At 49.1% G+C, this 16,710-nt stretch overlaps 1 protein-coding gene across 6 annotated transcripts in view; it reads left to right on the forward strand.

Moving 5' to 3' along the window:
* LOC139049594 (phospholipid-transporting ATPase ABCA3-like) overlaps positions 1 to 16,710 on the forward strand; it is a 259,493-nt gene that overhangs the window by 29,047 nt on the left and 213,736 nt on the right. The window lies entirely within an intron of this gene.

Here is a 16,710-nt window from a genome sequence, read left to right on the forward strand (position 1 = left end):
TTCGCGGTCTTTTTCATCGACCTCGATTTGCCAGTAACAGCTCTTTAGATCGAGAGACGAAAAATACTTAGCTTGCCGCAACCTGTCTAAAGAGTCATCGATACGTGGTAGTGGGTACACGTCCTTCTTGGTAACATCGTTGAGGCGTCGATAATCAACACAGAAACGAAGCGTACCGTCTTTTTTCTTGACTAGAACGACCGGGGAGGACCACGGACTGTGCGAAGGCTGAATGACGCCATCATCTGGCATCTTTTTGACTTGGGCTTGAATTACCTCACGTTATTTTGGCGAGACACAATAAGGCTGTTGTTTGAATGGACGTGCGTCGGCGGATGTTGTTATTCGGTGCTTCGTGATTGGCGTTTGGCCCACCTTAGTAGCCCGAGCGAAGCACGCGCGGAATTCGTTCAAGAGTTCCAGCAGTGCGCTCTTTGGTCGTCCGTAAGCTCGGAGTTTACATCGATGTCTCTGAGCGAGCCGTCGTCTGTGTCCACCTCAGAAGAAAAGCACTCGACGATGTCAGTTGATTGTTCGGCGTAGGCGATGGCAGTTCCACGAAAAATGTGCCGATGCTCAAAGGTAAAGTTGGTAACGAGGATCGTTGTCTGGCTTTCATGAAGGTCAACAAGGCTTCGCGCTACACAAATGCCTTATGCCAGCAAAACATAAATGTTGCCTTCGAGTATGGCTTCAGCGTCTTGTAGTTCGTAGGACTTGACCGGAACCATAACACGCACACGCGGCGGTTTCGTTATGCTCTCGTCCGAAACGCGAAGTGCGGATCTGTGTCCAATGGCGTCGGTCTGTGTTGCCCTTTGTGTCGAGAAAGCGATGCAGCGCCCGCGGTGGTCAATAATGGCACCATATTCCTGGAGAAACTCCATCCCAAGGATTAAATCGCGGGAACACTTGCGTAGAACCAGACAAGTGGCGAGAAAAGCAGCACCATGAATTATGAATATGAATACAGCACAAGAGAGGGGCAGGAAGCGTGTCTCAACCAGAGCAGCTCAGGAAATCTGGAGCTCGCGCCTCCCGGACGACTGGCGATGTGGCTGCTGCGCCGGACATTCCTCTTCACTACAATTCGCCCCCTATAGGAAAAGGAGCCATCCTGGCGACTAAGGGTTAACATAGAATCATGGGGTCATAATGCGCTTTCAGGCGTTGTACGTGGACGGTTTCCCGACCACGACAGCGTTGGTCCGTAGGTGGAGTGACAGGCTCGACAATATAGTGCACAGGCGATGTCTGCGCTACAACACGGTAGGGTCCTTGATATTTGGAGACACGCTTGGATGATAGTCCAGCAGAAACGGCGGGAAGCCAAAGCCGCACAAGGGAGTCCGGAAGAAAGTGATAATGCGGGTGATCATCGTCACGTCGATATTTTTCTTGCCATTGGTCGACAGCTGTAAAGGAACGGGCGAGCTGGCGGCATTCCTCTGCGCGGCGAGCAGCATCAGAGATGGGCGTAGATTCGGATTAGTCGGGTCTGTACGGAAGCATGGTGTCGAGGGTAGCCGAGGATCGCGGCCATACAATAGGAAGATAGGGGAGAAGTTTGTGGTCGCCTGTAGCGCAGTGTTGTAGGCGAACGTGATGAATGGCAAAATGAGGTCCCAATCAGTGTGGGCAGAGGCGACGTATTCGGAGAGCATGTCGCCTAGGGTGCGGTTAAATCTTTCCGTCAGACCGTTAGTTTGATACTGGTAGGCGGTGGTGGTGCGATGGACGATACGACATTCAGTAAGGAGCGCGTTTACGACTTCGGAGAGGAAGACACACGTTCTCTATCACTCAGAAGTTCGCGAGGTGCACCGTGGCGGAGAATAAAGTTTTTTTCAGGAGGAGGGATCCTATATCACGAGCGGTGGGAGCAGGCAGAGCGGCTGTTTCTGCGTATCGCGCCAAATGGTCGATGGCGACGACTATCTAGCGGTTTTCGGGAGGGGTGCATACAGGTCAATGCCAATGCGATTGAAGGGCCTGGCAGGCCACGGGATTGGCTGGAGTGGACCATAGACATGCTGAGCAGGAACCTAGTGGCGTTTGCACTGAGGACACGACCGAATGTACTTGCACACAAAGGTGTACATGCGACGCCAATAAAACCTGGATCGAAGGCGGGGTACGTCTTGAAGATACCCGCATGTGCACACTGCGGGTCAGAATGGAAGGAAGAACATATTTCACCACGAAGATGTCGAGGTAAGACCAGCAACCACTTGCGGATGTCAGAGACGTAATTCCGACGATAGAGAAGTCCATCCCGAATTTCGAAGTGAGATGCTTGGCGGCGCAAAGCTCGAGAAGATGAAGGAACAGTCGATTGGTTCGAAAGGTAGCGGATAAGAGCACTAATCCAGGCATCCTTGCGTTGCTCTGAAGCCATGTCGCAGCCTGTTGGGAACGAAAGTACTTGGTCAACGGCAGAGAGGCCGGCATCGCTTTCTGCTGACACGAGCGAACGGTAAAGCGCGTCGGCATCAGTGTGGCGGCGGCACACCTGTATACAACGCACGCGTCGATATCTTGCAATCGCAAAGCCCTGCGAGCTAATCGACCTGAGGAATCCTTCAACGTGGACAGCCAACAAAGTGCATGGTGGTCTGTTATCACGAAGAAGGGGCTGCCATAGAGGTTGGGTAGAAATTTACGAAGTGGTAAGATTATGGCCAAACATTCCTTCTCCGTAACGGAATTATTCTTCTCGGGTTCGGTGAGGGTGCGGCTTGCGTATGCAGCGACGTACTCGTCGAATCCAGATTTTCGCTGCGCGAGCACAGCGCCAAGTCCAATACCGCTGGCGTCGGTCGGAGCTGTCGGGTTGAAGTGATGCAGTATAGGCGGCGAGGTCAGTAGATGACGCAACTCTTGGAAGGCATCGTGACAAGCGGACGACCAGGCGTAATCGTTCAAGTCGCTCCGTAGAAGCTGATTCAAGGGAGCGGTGATGGATGCAAAATTCCGAATTAAGCGGCTAAAGTAAGAACACAGGCCAAGGAAGCTGCGAAGTTCTCTTACGAAGGAAGCTTTGGGAAAATTAGCAACTGCACGGAGCTTGGCGGCGTCAGGAAGAATACCGTGTTTAGATACTACATGGCCAAGCAGGCACGCACCCAGGATTTTTTTTTCGGGGTGGGGGGCAACCTAAGGTAACTTTTCTATGCAAATGAGGGGGGGGGGGTGTTCCCTTAATATCACAAATGTGGATAACGCCCACCATTCGCCATAAAAAACGCGAAAACTCACGAGAGCGAAATGAAATAAGGTGTATTTTACACGCACGCCTGTGCGACACACCTCTCCTTTACTTGGCAAACAAAGAACCACGTCAAATGGACTCGCGCAGGAAAGAAGCGCCGAAAGAACACTGCCTTGAACAAGTAAAGAATCAACAGTGTAAAATAAAGATTAGTTTAGTAGAAAAGAACTTAAAAATACAGCAGTTGGCAACAAAAGCACACGGACCGCGCGGAGTTAGGTTACTCCAACAGCCATGTCACAGAAGCAAACAAAATCGTCGTCGTGCGGCCTCTTCAAAATGGCGTCGTACTTGATACCTCCAGGGCGTCTGCTGTTCTTGAAGAGTCTTTTCATTGGCAGAAGCAGTGAATTGTGCAACAGGCATGGACAAAATTTATGGAGTCTTCAAAAGTCTGCGGTGCAGTATTTCACTGCTGCATCCGTTTTACTCATAAAACTTCACTGCCAGCTGAAGTGAAACTTCACAACAAATAGTTGTAGCGAAGCAAGCATGTTATTTGAGTTCGATAAAGAATTATGCATTCGCCATTCTAATATTATAGGTGAGGGAAATGTATAAAATTACGTGCTAATAATTTTATTTATGTAGATACCACCTCAGTTGGGTAAGAGAAAAAGTTTGAGGTACGAATTATTTGTAGCCTTGCGCAGGAACAGTGGCTGGCGGGGATGAGGGCGTGGGCGGAGCTTCACTGCAGACTTAAGTTTTCTCCGACTATAGCAGTGTTTTTTTTAATGAGCTGTGGGAGAAGTATACAGAAATATATATTTGCGGAACAATCGCAGTTCTTTTGCATCCCTCGTTTACTGTTCTAACAAGTTCCACAACCGACTAGTATTGTTATTTGGGAAGTTGCGTAACGATGCGTGGCCGCCAGTCAGGTACAACCGAGTGTGGCGCAGGAAGTGCGACTCCAGACGTACTGCGCCCACCGCGTAAGGTTAGAAAAAATTGGCAGTGGCTTCGCTCGGCAAAGCCAGGACATACGTAGCGAACGCTAAGGCATAGCATGGTTAGCTTTGGTTAATCTTGATTTCAAGTCCAGGTTCGTCCGGGGTTCTAGCTATGTTGCGGCGTTTAGCCAGTCGTTTGGCACGCTGTTCGTCTGCTTCCTGCACGATTCGTTTCCTCTTCATCTCATTCCGATGTCGATTCCAGGCCTCCTCCTGCTTATCAGAATTTTCGCCGTCCATACTGCCGCCTCAGCTGTGGCTGCGGCGCACGCGAGCTCTCCTTTTCAATCTTCCGACATGTTATCAGGTATGCGAAGCACTGGCGAAGTGAGCGGAGGCGAACGCAACGACGAGGAATGCTCGGTGACGAGGAACGCTGTGGGACGTCATGTGCCTCCTCGGAGCACGGCCACGGCGAAACCGCAAGTTCGCGGCCAGTGCAGCTTTCACTTTAGAACACCTACATAAGCACAGCAGAGAAGTGGCTACGTTAGGTGGCTCTAATGATAACTTTAGAAGCGTCATTCAAAACACACGGAATCGTCTTCCACATACGGCGGCGTTTTCTGTGTTTCTTTTTTAAAGAGATAAAGAGATGTTAATCCATAAATATTTTGATAAACAATGGCTAAATTTGTTAATTTTCGCTTTTCCTTTCTTTTTGGCTGTTGTCTCGGCCCCCTCTCTTAGTAGATCGCCTAATTTCTCAACTCCTTGACACTCTTGTTTCCAGTTGCCAATTTTGCACGGAAAGTGCTGTACAATTAGGGAAGAACTAGACGAGTTAACGGGTGACAGTCATATAGCCCATCAGTTTAAGGGTTATTGCAAGGTTTCATGATGGACGCTGTCTCGCATTCTTTTATTTCCCACCTTATCTAACCCATATCACGTGGATATGTTGCAACAGAACTGCTTCATGGCCTAGTTGGTGCTTGTTGGCCTAGTTGTGTCCTAGTTGTAGTTGCTTGTTGGCCTAGTTGGAAGTGCCACGAGTGCTTTCTTTATGTGTCTTCCGTTTGTGTGTGTTTAACTTGCGGCAAAAGATCATGTCTTTTAACAGCGGTATGTGGTTCCGTGGATCTGTCAGCGTCGCGGCGAGCCGTCACTCGAGGAAACAATGAAAGAAAAAGAAAAGTTAAACACATTTGGCATTTTCTCTGGCCGCAACTCGTTCCATGTGAATACAGACCAGCTGACCACGAACTGAATCCATTTCCTGGTCCCTGGATCAGTCTAGACGCAGAAGGTTGAGCTAACGAAGCAACAACGATGCGCGTGGCCGTTGAATAGACGGTGACAGCTGCATGCATCTGGAGTTAATCACGCGGGCGCCGAATGGATGAGGAAACTGGCCTTCACATCCCAGAAGACGCCGATAACTACCCCCATCCAAAAGGAGTGAAAAAGGCAACAAAATGTTCACCGCCGAATAGCTGTCAAGTCTCAACATTGATTTGGCGGCGTTTTAGGAATGTGTGTGAGAAGTGGTGGTGTGGGAGGGGAAGGGGGGGGGGGGGGTATGCGTCTTAATTTCGGGAGGGGCCCGTCCCCCCCGGGCCTCCCCTTGGGTACGTGCCTGTGGCCAAGGATGGTGAGCAGACTTGCGCCAAAATGACATTTCTTCAGATTGAGCGGAAGGCCGGCGGCAGTTAGGCACTGTAACACTTCCTACAGCCTAGAGATATGGATGGGAAAATCAGACGAAAAAATAGTCACATCATCTAAGGAGCACAGGCACGTTTTCCACTGGAGATCACGCAAAAGGTTGTCCATCATACGCTCAGATATTGTGGGGGCGTTGCATAGCCCGAAAGGCATGACACGATATTCATATAGGCCATCTGGTGTTACAAAGGCCGTTTTGGGTTGGTCTTCGGGTGCCCTGGGGACTTACCGATAGCCGCTGCGTAAGTCGACAGAAGCGAAGAACTTCGTGCCTTGGAGACAGTCAAGGGCTTTGTTAATTCTCGGAAGAAGGTAAACATCTCTACGAGTTTTGTTAAGACGACGGTAATCGACACAGAATCGAATGGATTCATCCTTATTCTTAACAGGAACAACGGGAGATGCCCAGGGGCTATCCGAAGCCTGAATGACGCAGCGCTTGAACATATCAGCTACTTGGTCGTCGATAACATGGCGCTCTGTCGCGGATACGCGATATGGGCTTGATCACAGTGGCGCACTGCTACCCATGTCGGTGCGATGACAAACAGTTAATGTGCGGCCCAAGAGAACCTGCTGGCAGTCGAAAGACGAATGGAACTTGTCAAGAAGACGTAGAAGCTGGGCCCGTTGAGAAACAGTCAGCGTGTCGGTGATGGCGCTATGTAAAACATCGGACGAAGTCGGCTGCTGCGTGGGGTTACAGATCACTCCGGTGACCTCATGATTGGCGATGGAACCAGTTGGCATGTCAATGATGGCAGCAGGGTCGACACACGGGGCACGGCTAACGCACTCCCCACGAAGCAAAGTGAGAAAACAGGACAATCGGTTGGCGACGAGCAGTTTGCTGACGCCGGCATGAACGTCCAAACGAGCGAAAGGCAGCGGGGAACGTTTCCGGCGAGCGAAAATTGCAAATGCCGTAAAAAGTGCGCTGGCATCAGCAACAATGTTGCATGACACTGTAACAAGGGCCTATGAGTGCGGTGGAATTATAACGTCTTCGGCAACAAATACTTTTTTTCAGGTTCCCGAGCGTCAAGGAGTGGGGCATGACAGAGCGTTTGAAATTCCACTTTAGCACGAGAACAGTCGATGACGGCCTTATTATTGGAAAGGAAGCCCTAACCCAAATTAAGATCATGGGAACAAGAACACAGCACCAAAAATTCGACGATGTAGAGGAGGCTGTTGATCGCAACGCGAGCAGTACACGCAGCAGCAGGCGTGATGCGGTATGCGCGCTGGCAGTACGAAGGGACGCATTTGACAGTGGCGTCGTAACTTTTCTGAGTGAACAGCAAAGTTTTGCGCTAATAACTGAAACTGCGTCACCAAAGTCAATGAGGGCGAGTACAGCGACGCCGTCCACATATACATTGATAACATTATTCAGAGAAGGGAGAGGTCTTACTATGGTCGTGGGTGACGCAGTTCTTGCATCGGGAACTGCGACGATTAGTTTTCCCGTTCTGGCGTAAAGGACGACGACGCATCGGCGAAAGCAAGCGGCGTCGAGGCGATGGCGAATGGCGGTCAACAAGGGGGCAATGGTCTCAGCAGGAAGACATTTGGCCAGGATTCTGAGACGCGGAGAATGGCGGGTACGGGGGAACGTATGGTTCGGTGTCGAAGCTACGGCGGTAGGATGTCGCGCGCGACGACGAGATCGTGCAGCGTGGCCAGGTAGGCCACACGCAAAACATGTTGGGCGGTTGTCAGGAGTGCGCCATTGTCCACTGCTGTGTCGGTACCGCGGCTGAAAGAAGTGAGGAACTGGACGCAGTGGCACGACTGATGGGGATGGTGCAAAGGTCGGACGATGTGGCAGCGCGAGAGCCTCGGCATAGCTGAGAGTTGCAGTCACCTTGGTAAAAGCGACGGTAGTCGGCACCGGCGGATTCTCGCGGGCAGAAGGGAGAGCTACGCAAGCTTGCTCGTGGATGACCTGGCGAAGGTTGGCCGGCAAAGGCAAAGATGGGGGCGTGGCTTAGGACAACAGCGAAAACTCACGAGCGACCTCAGCACAGATCAATTCTTTTATCTGGCAAAGAAGGGAGTCCATCTCAGGAGCCGCGGTCAGGCTCACGAGGGTTTCGTCGCACGCAGGGCGGCAGCGCGTGAGAAGACGCTGAGTGGGGAGCTCGTCGAAACTCTGGCAACGCTCAGTGCCCTTAGAAACAGTACCTGGGTTTTTGGACAGCAGCATATGAAAGGCACCGTCGGAAATGCCCTTCATGATGTGACGTACCTTGTCCGCCTCCGCCATCGTCGGGCTGACACGCCGGCAGAGGTCGGCGATGCGCTCTATGTAGCTGGTGAACGTTTCATCAGTTTGCTGGGATCGGCTTCGTAGGCGTTGTTCAGCGCGAAGTTTGCACACGCCAGGGCGGCCCGAAATTCTGCGATGCTGGTTTTGAAGCTAGCCCACGTGCGGAGATAGGCTTCGTGGTTGGAGACGCCCACTGCTTGGCGACGCCGATAAATAGAAGGTCGTGTTGCGGAGCTTGAGGGGATCGTCCCATTTGTTGGTGTTGCTGGCGCATTCATACGATTCCAGCCTATCTTCAACGTCTTTCTCATCGGTGCCGCTGAAGATATCAGGATCCCGCTGACACTGGGCACCGGCACATAGGACGGCAGGAGTAACCGGTGGGGATGTTGGGCTGGGGTCGTCAGGCATGACGGATGCCAGAGTTCGGGTGCGTAATTCGAGGTTGGGGGAAAACCGCAGTGCCTCCACCAGAATCTAATATGAATACAGTACAAGAGAGCAGCGTGCAGCGTGTATCAACCAGAGCAGCTCAGGCAATCTCGAGCTCGCGCCTCCCGGACGACTGGCGATGTGGCGGCAGCGCCGGGCATTCCTCTTCACTGGATAACATAGAGTTGGTTTTCTCTATACTCCGTCGGCCGCAAAGAGCAAATAAAGCAAGCCGCCTTACACGCTGATCGCTGCGCGCGGCCAGTCTGCGAAACCAAGTGTGGACACTCGGCGATACATCGGCAGTGTGCTTTGACGTCACGTGTACTCCGCTCTTTGTTGAAGAAGTGCACGTCGCTCGCATCAGTCCCGTGTTGGAACCAGCAGCCTCCGAATATACGATATCATTAATGTAATCTTTCTTCAGTGCATGGCTTTGAGTCTGGCGAATAGCGGTAGTTTTAGAAAGCGTATACTTCCACACGCGTTAAGTGTGAATGGTACGCTTCGAAAAGTCGTAGGTCCATGTCATGTACGACAACCGGAACGGACGGAAGGCGTGTTCCGTTATTTTTATCGCAGTGAATACGGGCGGTTGCCGCGGCATAAGCCAGGCAGAAGCCGAGAAACCAAACTCGCTTTCTAACCACGTAATCTCGCACGCAGAGCGCTGCAGCTTCGCCTCTTACGCGCCAGGTGGCGCTCACTGTTTTGCAAACCGTAGCTCGTAGTAAAATTTAGCATGAATAACGACTGAGGAATATGGAAGAAAGTAAACGAGCTGGGAGAGTGTTGATGCATCTGTACAGGAAAAACATTGATTCACAGTGGAGGAAAAGAACTAGGAAGGTTACCAGCAAGTATGCGGCCTGTAGGGTGGGCTACACAGCAAAAAAAAAAAAAACGTCAAGCGTAAAGTCAGAGATGCTGAAATAATCTCATGGGTGGCGGCAATGGAAAAGAAACTTGCTATGAGGAAGTACTTAAGAGGAACAAACGAAATCGGGAAAGAAACAATTTATGATAACTTCGGTTTTCTGTTTTCTTCGAAGAATCAGTGCTGTGTTGAGACTTCACTGTTGTCTAGGGAGAACATACATCCCGTGGGATTCCTGTGTGCTAAAGATCACGCACAATATCGAGTGGTTTGACTGCGCTCCGCAGCGCATCTACGCCTACCACGGTGGTAGGCAGCAAAGAACACCGACACGAGCCATATGTCCGACAGCGCGTTCCTAGGCGCATGAGTGCCACAGAATCGGCGCCGCACTCGGAAGTGCCACAACAAGCCCCCAATGGCATCAAGCCGGCGACGCTAGTTTTCAACGCTGCCGTACCTCCCAGCGCACCTTCAGTGAATATGGCTGAGACGAGCGAAACTGAAGCCAAGAAACCACTGGTTGACGACGACAAAACATCTACCTATTATCTAAGTGAAGATGAAGACATAGACTGCGATGAAATACCGTTCTCCTTGGTAACGCACAAAAAGAAGCGGCCTGAGGGAATTCCAGTTGTTTTTCAATCCTCACAGGAAGGACGCAACTTCTGGTAAGTGAATCCAAACCGCGCTGCGTGGGAAATTGTCTCTGCGGCAAAAGAAAAAGTGCAGTATTTCCGCGTGAATAGAGATAGAAGTTTCTCTGTCAACTTTACTCCAGTGTCATCTGCAAGACATCTACTGTCGATGAGCGAAGTGGCTGGGTTGGAAGTCAAGCCATTCATTCCGGCGTCTTATACCAAGAATGTTGGCGAGATACGCCAATCAGTTGAGTATACGGAAGAACAACATGTTGACTTCCTGAAGGATTTTGGACTGACATCTACCCGCCGTCAGGCGCGCTACAATCGCCAAGAAGACGGAGCGGTAGAATCACGCCCTCTGAGAACCGTCATCCTCCATTTCAGAGACGACAAACCAATGCCGCAACGAGTGCATTTAGGTTTCACTAGTTACTCCGTAGAAGAATATCATGGCCCTGCTCTAAGATGCTGCAACTGCCAGAGATTTGGACATCTATCGAAGAGCTGCCGCCGTCAGCGTCGCTGCAAGATATGCTCAGAAGACCACAACCATTCAGAGTGCAAGTCTGTGTGTCAGCCAAAGTGTGCCAACTGTGGCGGAAACCATACAGCTTCCTACTCCGGGTGCCCTCAGAGCAGAGCTGCTTCAAGGTTACGCAGACATGAGTTAAAGTACGGAAGGCTGCCTCCTCGTAATGCGCCCCCACCCAACCTTGATGCTTTAAGATGTGCGCCTCCAACTCCTAACAAAGAAATAGAGCAAGGGGTCCATATGAGCTATTCTGCAGCTTTAAAGCACTCAGGTCGGCAATGTTCTGACAGCGAGCAGCATGATCCACCTTCAGAGAATGCTACTCACCTTGCCCAGGCTTCGAGTGAAATTCGCCGACATTCTCGGCAACGCCCTCAGCCATTGACACAGCAACCTCATCTAACATCTGAGCAAGTACCTCAGCATTCGCCTCAACCACACCAGTCATCGCAGCGACCATCTCAGTGAACTCTTCAGTAACCTGCTTCGAGCACGCATGAAGCTTCAGCGTCGTTTGATGATTACGCGTCTTTACCCGTAGCACAGATGATCCTGCCCATGCTATTCACAGCTCTTCGTGCAATTCTCAGTGCCATTCCACACGCAAACAACCTTCCAGAGGTAAAAGCACTACTTTCTATGGAATCGTTGGTGCTTCCACAACCACCAACAGCTCCATGGCAGGCTTACAACGAACAATCCCTACAACAATGTTTTCGTATTTCAGTGGAATGCTAATAGCCTTCGAAATAAGTCAGCTGATTTTCGCAAACTACTAGCTCAACATAACTTTCCTGTTTCATGTATACAGGAGGCAGGCATAAGAGATGACTTTCGTCTTTGAAATTATGTTATATATAAATAATCGCGCATTACTGGAAGTAGCAGAGCGATGTTATGCGTGAGAAAGGACCTGCCGTCCTATTTAATACAGTCGAGTGATTTAAATATACCGGAGTTCATAGCATGCAAGATATCCTTTAGAAATACAAGCGTCACAGTGATCAGTCTTTATCTACAATGTGCTAGCAAAATATCAGTAGACAGCTTGGTGAATGTGTTTGGTATCGCAAACTCACATGTGCTGGTTTGCGGGGACTTCAACGCAGATAACGTCATCTGGGGCAGTGAATATAACGATTCCGGTGGAAGCATCAGAGTCTGCCGCAGAAAAAAGTAATCTTATCGTGTTAAATGACAGCTCTCCAACGTTCTTGCGGGGGTTTCGTTGCTCAAGCTGTATAGATGTTACGCTCTGCTCACAAGACATTCTTGATGGCGTTGAATAGTCAACGGACACAGAAACCCACGGTAGGGATCATTTTCCAATCCTGATAAAACATCGCCTCATACGGAGTGAGGGGACCCGGCGCTACTCAAAATATACTAATTGGCAAAGTTTTCGTCACCACTTAAGTAACTGATAGGGCGAAAATCCGAGCTTTCAAGGTTTTGCAAACATATTGTGTGAGTCTTACAAGATCTTCACAAAGCAAGTCATTGTTCCAAATGAATGCGCTGCAGTCGACGGGGAATATGAATGTCTAAGAGCAATTAGAAGACGCGCAGAACGGGCTTACCGCCGCAGTGGAAAGCTGGATGACTACAAGATGGCACAGAAAGTTCGGCCAACTTCGCGCAGACGCTCACAAAAATTAGGCACGAGAAGGTGGCGAGAATACTTCGCGTCGTTATCTCCGTTTACTCCAGTTCCCAGAATATGGTCAGTTGTCCGATCTTTTAGTGGTCCAGTTACCCAGAGCCATCCCTTCCGAGCCCTTGCCGTAGCTCGAAGCACTCCGGAAACATCTGTTGCTTACGAATTCTGTCAACTTATATCCAGACCAGGAATTCCGTTTACTTGCCTACAATTTACAAGTTCGATAACACTAGCAGAACAGAAACTTCGTGCGTGCTTTATGTCACAACATCCTCAAATTGACTGTGAGTTTGGTCTAAATGAATTGAAATGTGCTTTTTAGTCATGCCGTACAAAGACAACCGCAAGCCCAGATGGTGTCGCGAATATGATGTTAAAGAACCTAGTTCCTGTAGGAAGAATGGCTCTTTTGGAGATATTTAATGACATCTGGATAAGAGAGGCTCTGCCAGACTCAAGGAAAGTAGCCCGGGTAATTCCAGTACTAAAACCAGGAAAGACTCCCCTTTGTCTTGACTCCTACCGACCCGTCAGTGTCACAAGCTGTTTTTCCAAACTAATGGAGAAGATGACAGACCGTCAACTGCTGTGGTGGTGTGAACACACAAATGTGTTTTCCAATTACATAAGTGGTTTTCGAAAAAATCGGTGTACAATGGATTCAGTATTAGACATTGCCACATGCGTCGAACATGAACGAAGTTGCGGAAATGTGACAGTAGCAGTATCTTTAGACATTCAAAGAGCATTCGACACTGTAAATCACGTACACATCCTTGCTGGTATGTTAGAGCTTGGCCTACACGGTCGAGCACGGCGATGGGTATCAAATTTCTTGAAAGACAGAAAAATATTTATGGAAACAATCGAAAGAGCGAGTAATTATCAAGCATCACACAGGGCGTTCTGCAGGGCAGTGTTCTCAGTCCGTTTTTATTCAACTGCGTCATGGCAGCCTTGCTACTAAAACTCCCGTCTGGTCTACAGTATTCGCTGTACCCAGATGACATCTGCATATGGGCCTCTGGATCGCATATACAAGACATTCAAACAACGCTGCAAGAGGGTCTTGATAGTATCGACACCTTTTAAAAAAAAGAGGCAGGAGTCTTTCGTACGCAAAGACAGCCGTACTTCCTTTCACTAGACGACAGCTGAATAATTTTCAACTTACGCTTAATGGGCAAACTTTGATGTTTGTGAGAGAACATAAATTTCTTGGAGTTATTCTTGACCGCCAGCTAACATGGGCTTCACACATCCGCGCAATTGAAAAGCAGACCAATGCAGTAATTAACGTACTTCAGCGACTCGCAGGTACAACGTGGGGGGGGGGGGGATGAGTCTCTTCGCTACTACAAGTTCATAACGCACTCATAAAACAAAAAATTGCTTACTCGGCACCTATTCTCCATGGTTTATTGCAAACTTCTGAGGAATGTCTTCAACGTTTACTGGCAAGAGGGCTGCGAATGTGTCTTGGGGTTCCGCAGGCTACCTCCAGTTCTTTAGTTTTTGCTGAAGCTCGTCACCCACCATTTCCAGTAATACGAACGGCTGAAACATGCTGACATATTTATCGCATCTTAACCCAACACGAGAAGCATCTAATAAACCTCGCGCTTACCGAAAGAAACAAAAGCAAAATTCACGATGTTGTTCGAGAACATAAAGCATTATTACCAAGATTTGAATTATGCAAAGTGGGTGTTTGTTACCCTCCCTGGATGTTAACGTGCCCTAAAATAGAATTATTGGTTGACGGGATTATATCTAAAAGAGACATGTTCATAGTAGCCGCACAACAAGTGGCACTCTTCCAAATTTACTCCTTATATCCCCAGTACATCAACGTTTATACAGATGGTTCGTGTCATAAAAATACCTCGACTTCAGCATTCGTCATTCCACATTTAGCACTAGCGCAAACATTTAAATTGTCCCGAGAGACATCTTCCACCGTGGAAGAACTGTTTGCAATCCTGTGTGCTTTGCGTTTCATAACATCAGAAAAACATTCGCAAAAATGGGTTATCTTTAGCGATTCGCAAGCCGCTCTCACATTAATACAGAACAATAAGAAACATTCTTTGAACACTTTGCTATTGTATGAGACACTCAAAAAACTTACAAAAGCAAGCGCAATGAACCACGTAATTGCATTCCAGCTGATATCTGGGCACTGCAATATTCGTGGTAATACTGCAGCGGACGCAGCTGCGAATCGGGTGCACAATAACGCGGAGGCAACCAATCTTCCTCTATTGCGTAGTGAAGTCCGTCTGCTCCTGAGACAGATTTCTTGTCGCCTCAGGAAAGCTACCTGGTTTGATCAGCAAACTAAAAACTCTGAGGTATACTTTATAGACCCATGTGTAAACTTATCAATGCCGGAAAATCTAAGAGACAACAGAAAATTTAAAACATTGGTACACCGCCTGCGTCTTGGCACTGCATTCACAGAACGCTTCTTGTGCAGGATAAAACGTGTCTCTAGTCCACAGTGGTTTTGCGGCCACCCAGACGAAGATGTGCATCATCTTCTCCTCGAGTGCACAAAATACGATCCACAAAGAAGGGTACTGCAAGCAAATTTGTTGATATTAGACAGAAGACCATTCACTCTAAAAAACATACTTGGCCTATGGCCAACTGCCAGCCTTAAAAAAAGAGCGCTTCTTGCTCTAAAAAAGTTTTTAGAGGACACCAACATTTTGTGAAAATATTAGGTATCAGATGATCCGAATACGCTAAATGAGTAACACAGACGTTGATAGTGGTTCATAATTGGTTCATGTGGTGATCGCAACTTTTACGCAATATGTATAATTCTGTTCTGTACTTGCAGTGCATTACATGTGTTGTGTGTTTTGGCTGTTCAAAATATCTGACTGTATATATGCGTACGTGGACTGAACTAATGCACAGAACATTGCGACTCATGTACTGTTGGACTGTGTATTTTTTATTGATCCAGTGTTCTACTGAGTGCCATATTTCGTGTCGCTATTCTCCCTTTTTACGCAAATTTGTTTTCTTTGCCAAATGACAAGGAGTAGCCGGTGCCACCATAAAGGCGCCAACCTCTCCTAATATTCATTTCAATAAAAAAAAGCGAGATATAAGAAGGGAGAAGAAGCATGTGCTTGCTGCGGTAAAGCTAGGGAAACTGTGGAGCATGTTTTATTAGAATGTGAAGACATCTGCCCAGCGGTCGATTTAGGCACCACTGGCCTCCTTGAAGCCTTTCGGTTCAGCGAGAGCAGTGGAAAAGTAATCATGTCCGCAATAGGGATTTGTAAGGGGCGGTTAAAGGACTGGTGCAAGAAAAGTAGGGAAACGACAAAATGCGGAGGCCTACAAAGCAAAGTTTGCAATAGGGGATAAGAAAATTTGGCTGTGGGAGTTATAGGATTTTTTTCGTTTTTCTTGTTTAACCTAGGTAGGACATTAGGCAGTATAATAGCAAGAGCTTGATGGCGCACCGCACCACCCCGTTCCAAAGGGTACGCTCGTAACATCCATCCGCCCGTCCGTCCGTCCGTCCGTCCGTCCGTCCGTCCGTCCGTCCGTCCGTCCGTCCGTCCGTCCGTCCATCCATCCATTCATCCATCCATCCATCCATCCGTCCGTCCGTCCGTCCGTCCGTCCGTCCGTCCGTCCGTCCGTCCGTCCATCCATCCGTCCGTCCGTCCGTCCGTCCGTCCGTCCGTCCGTCCGTCCGTCCGTCCGTCCGTCCGTCCGTCCGTCCGTCCATCCATCCATCCATCCATCCATCCATCCATCCATCCATCCATCCATCCATCCGTCAATTACTCGAAACCTGTGCGGAACCCGACGCTTCGGGTAGTGGAGGGGACTGCCCACAGAAGTCGGTCCAACGCAGCACATACAGAATCTCATAAAGACTTTGCACCATCCTCGAAAAAGGCTGAATTAGCTCTGAAAGTTCAGCACCGGGCGCTCTCATTTTCCAGACGACATCTTCAAATAGGGGTGCATTTTTTTCTGGCGTCACACGTACGCGTGTTTATTGGTTCGGAAAGTTCGTCCTGACGGACCCTCGGCCATTGAATGAACTCAAGCGGAAGCGGTGCAAATGGGCACCTCGTGTCACGCCGGCACTACTTCGGCAGTTCAGGGCAGGCAACTTGAGCGGCTGCTCCTTGTAGTTGCTTTCCTTCAGCATAGCAAGCAGCTTTAATGATGGGACGCTGTGACTGCCTGTACCCCTTAAAATAGCTGAACACTCACATGCGGCAGGCTTCACAATTCCGAAGGCATCTAGCATAATATAGACACTATAAGGTTTTAACGTATTTTTCAGGCTGCAGTAGCATGTGCAGCCAGATGATACGGTTCAGTGTTAGATATGGTTCACCGCTGTTTACT

This window comes from Dermacentor albipictus, chromosome 9 (genome assembly GCF_038994185.2).
Source record: "Dermacentor albipictus isolate Rhodes 1998 colony chromosome 9, USDA_Dalb.pri_finalv2, whole genome shotgun sequence".
Taxonomy (NCBI): domain Eukaryota; kingdom Metazoa; phylum Arthropoda; class Arachnida; order Ixodida; family Ixodidae; genus Dermacentor; species Dermacentor albipictus.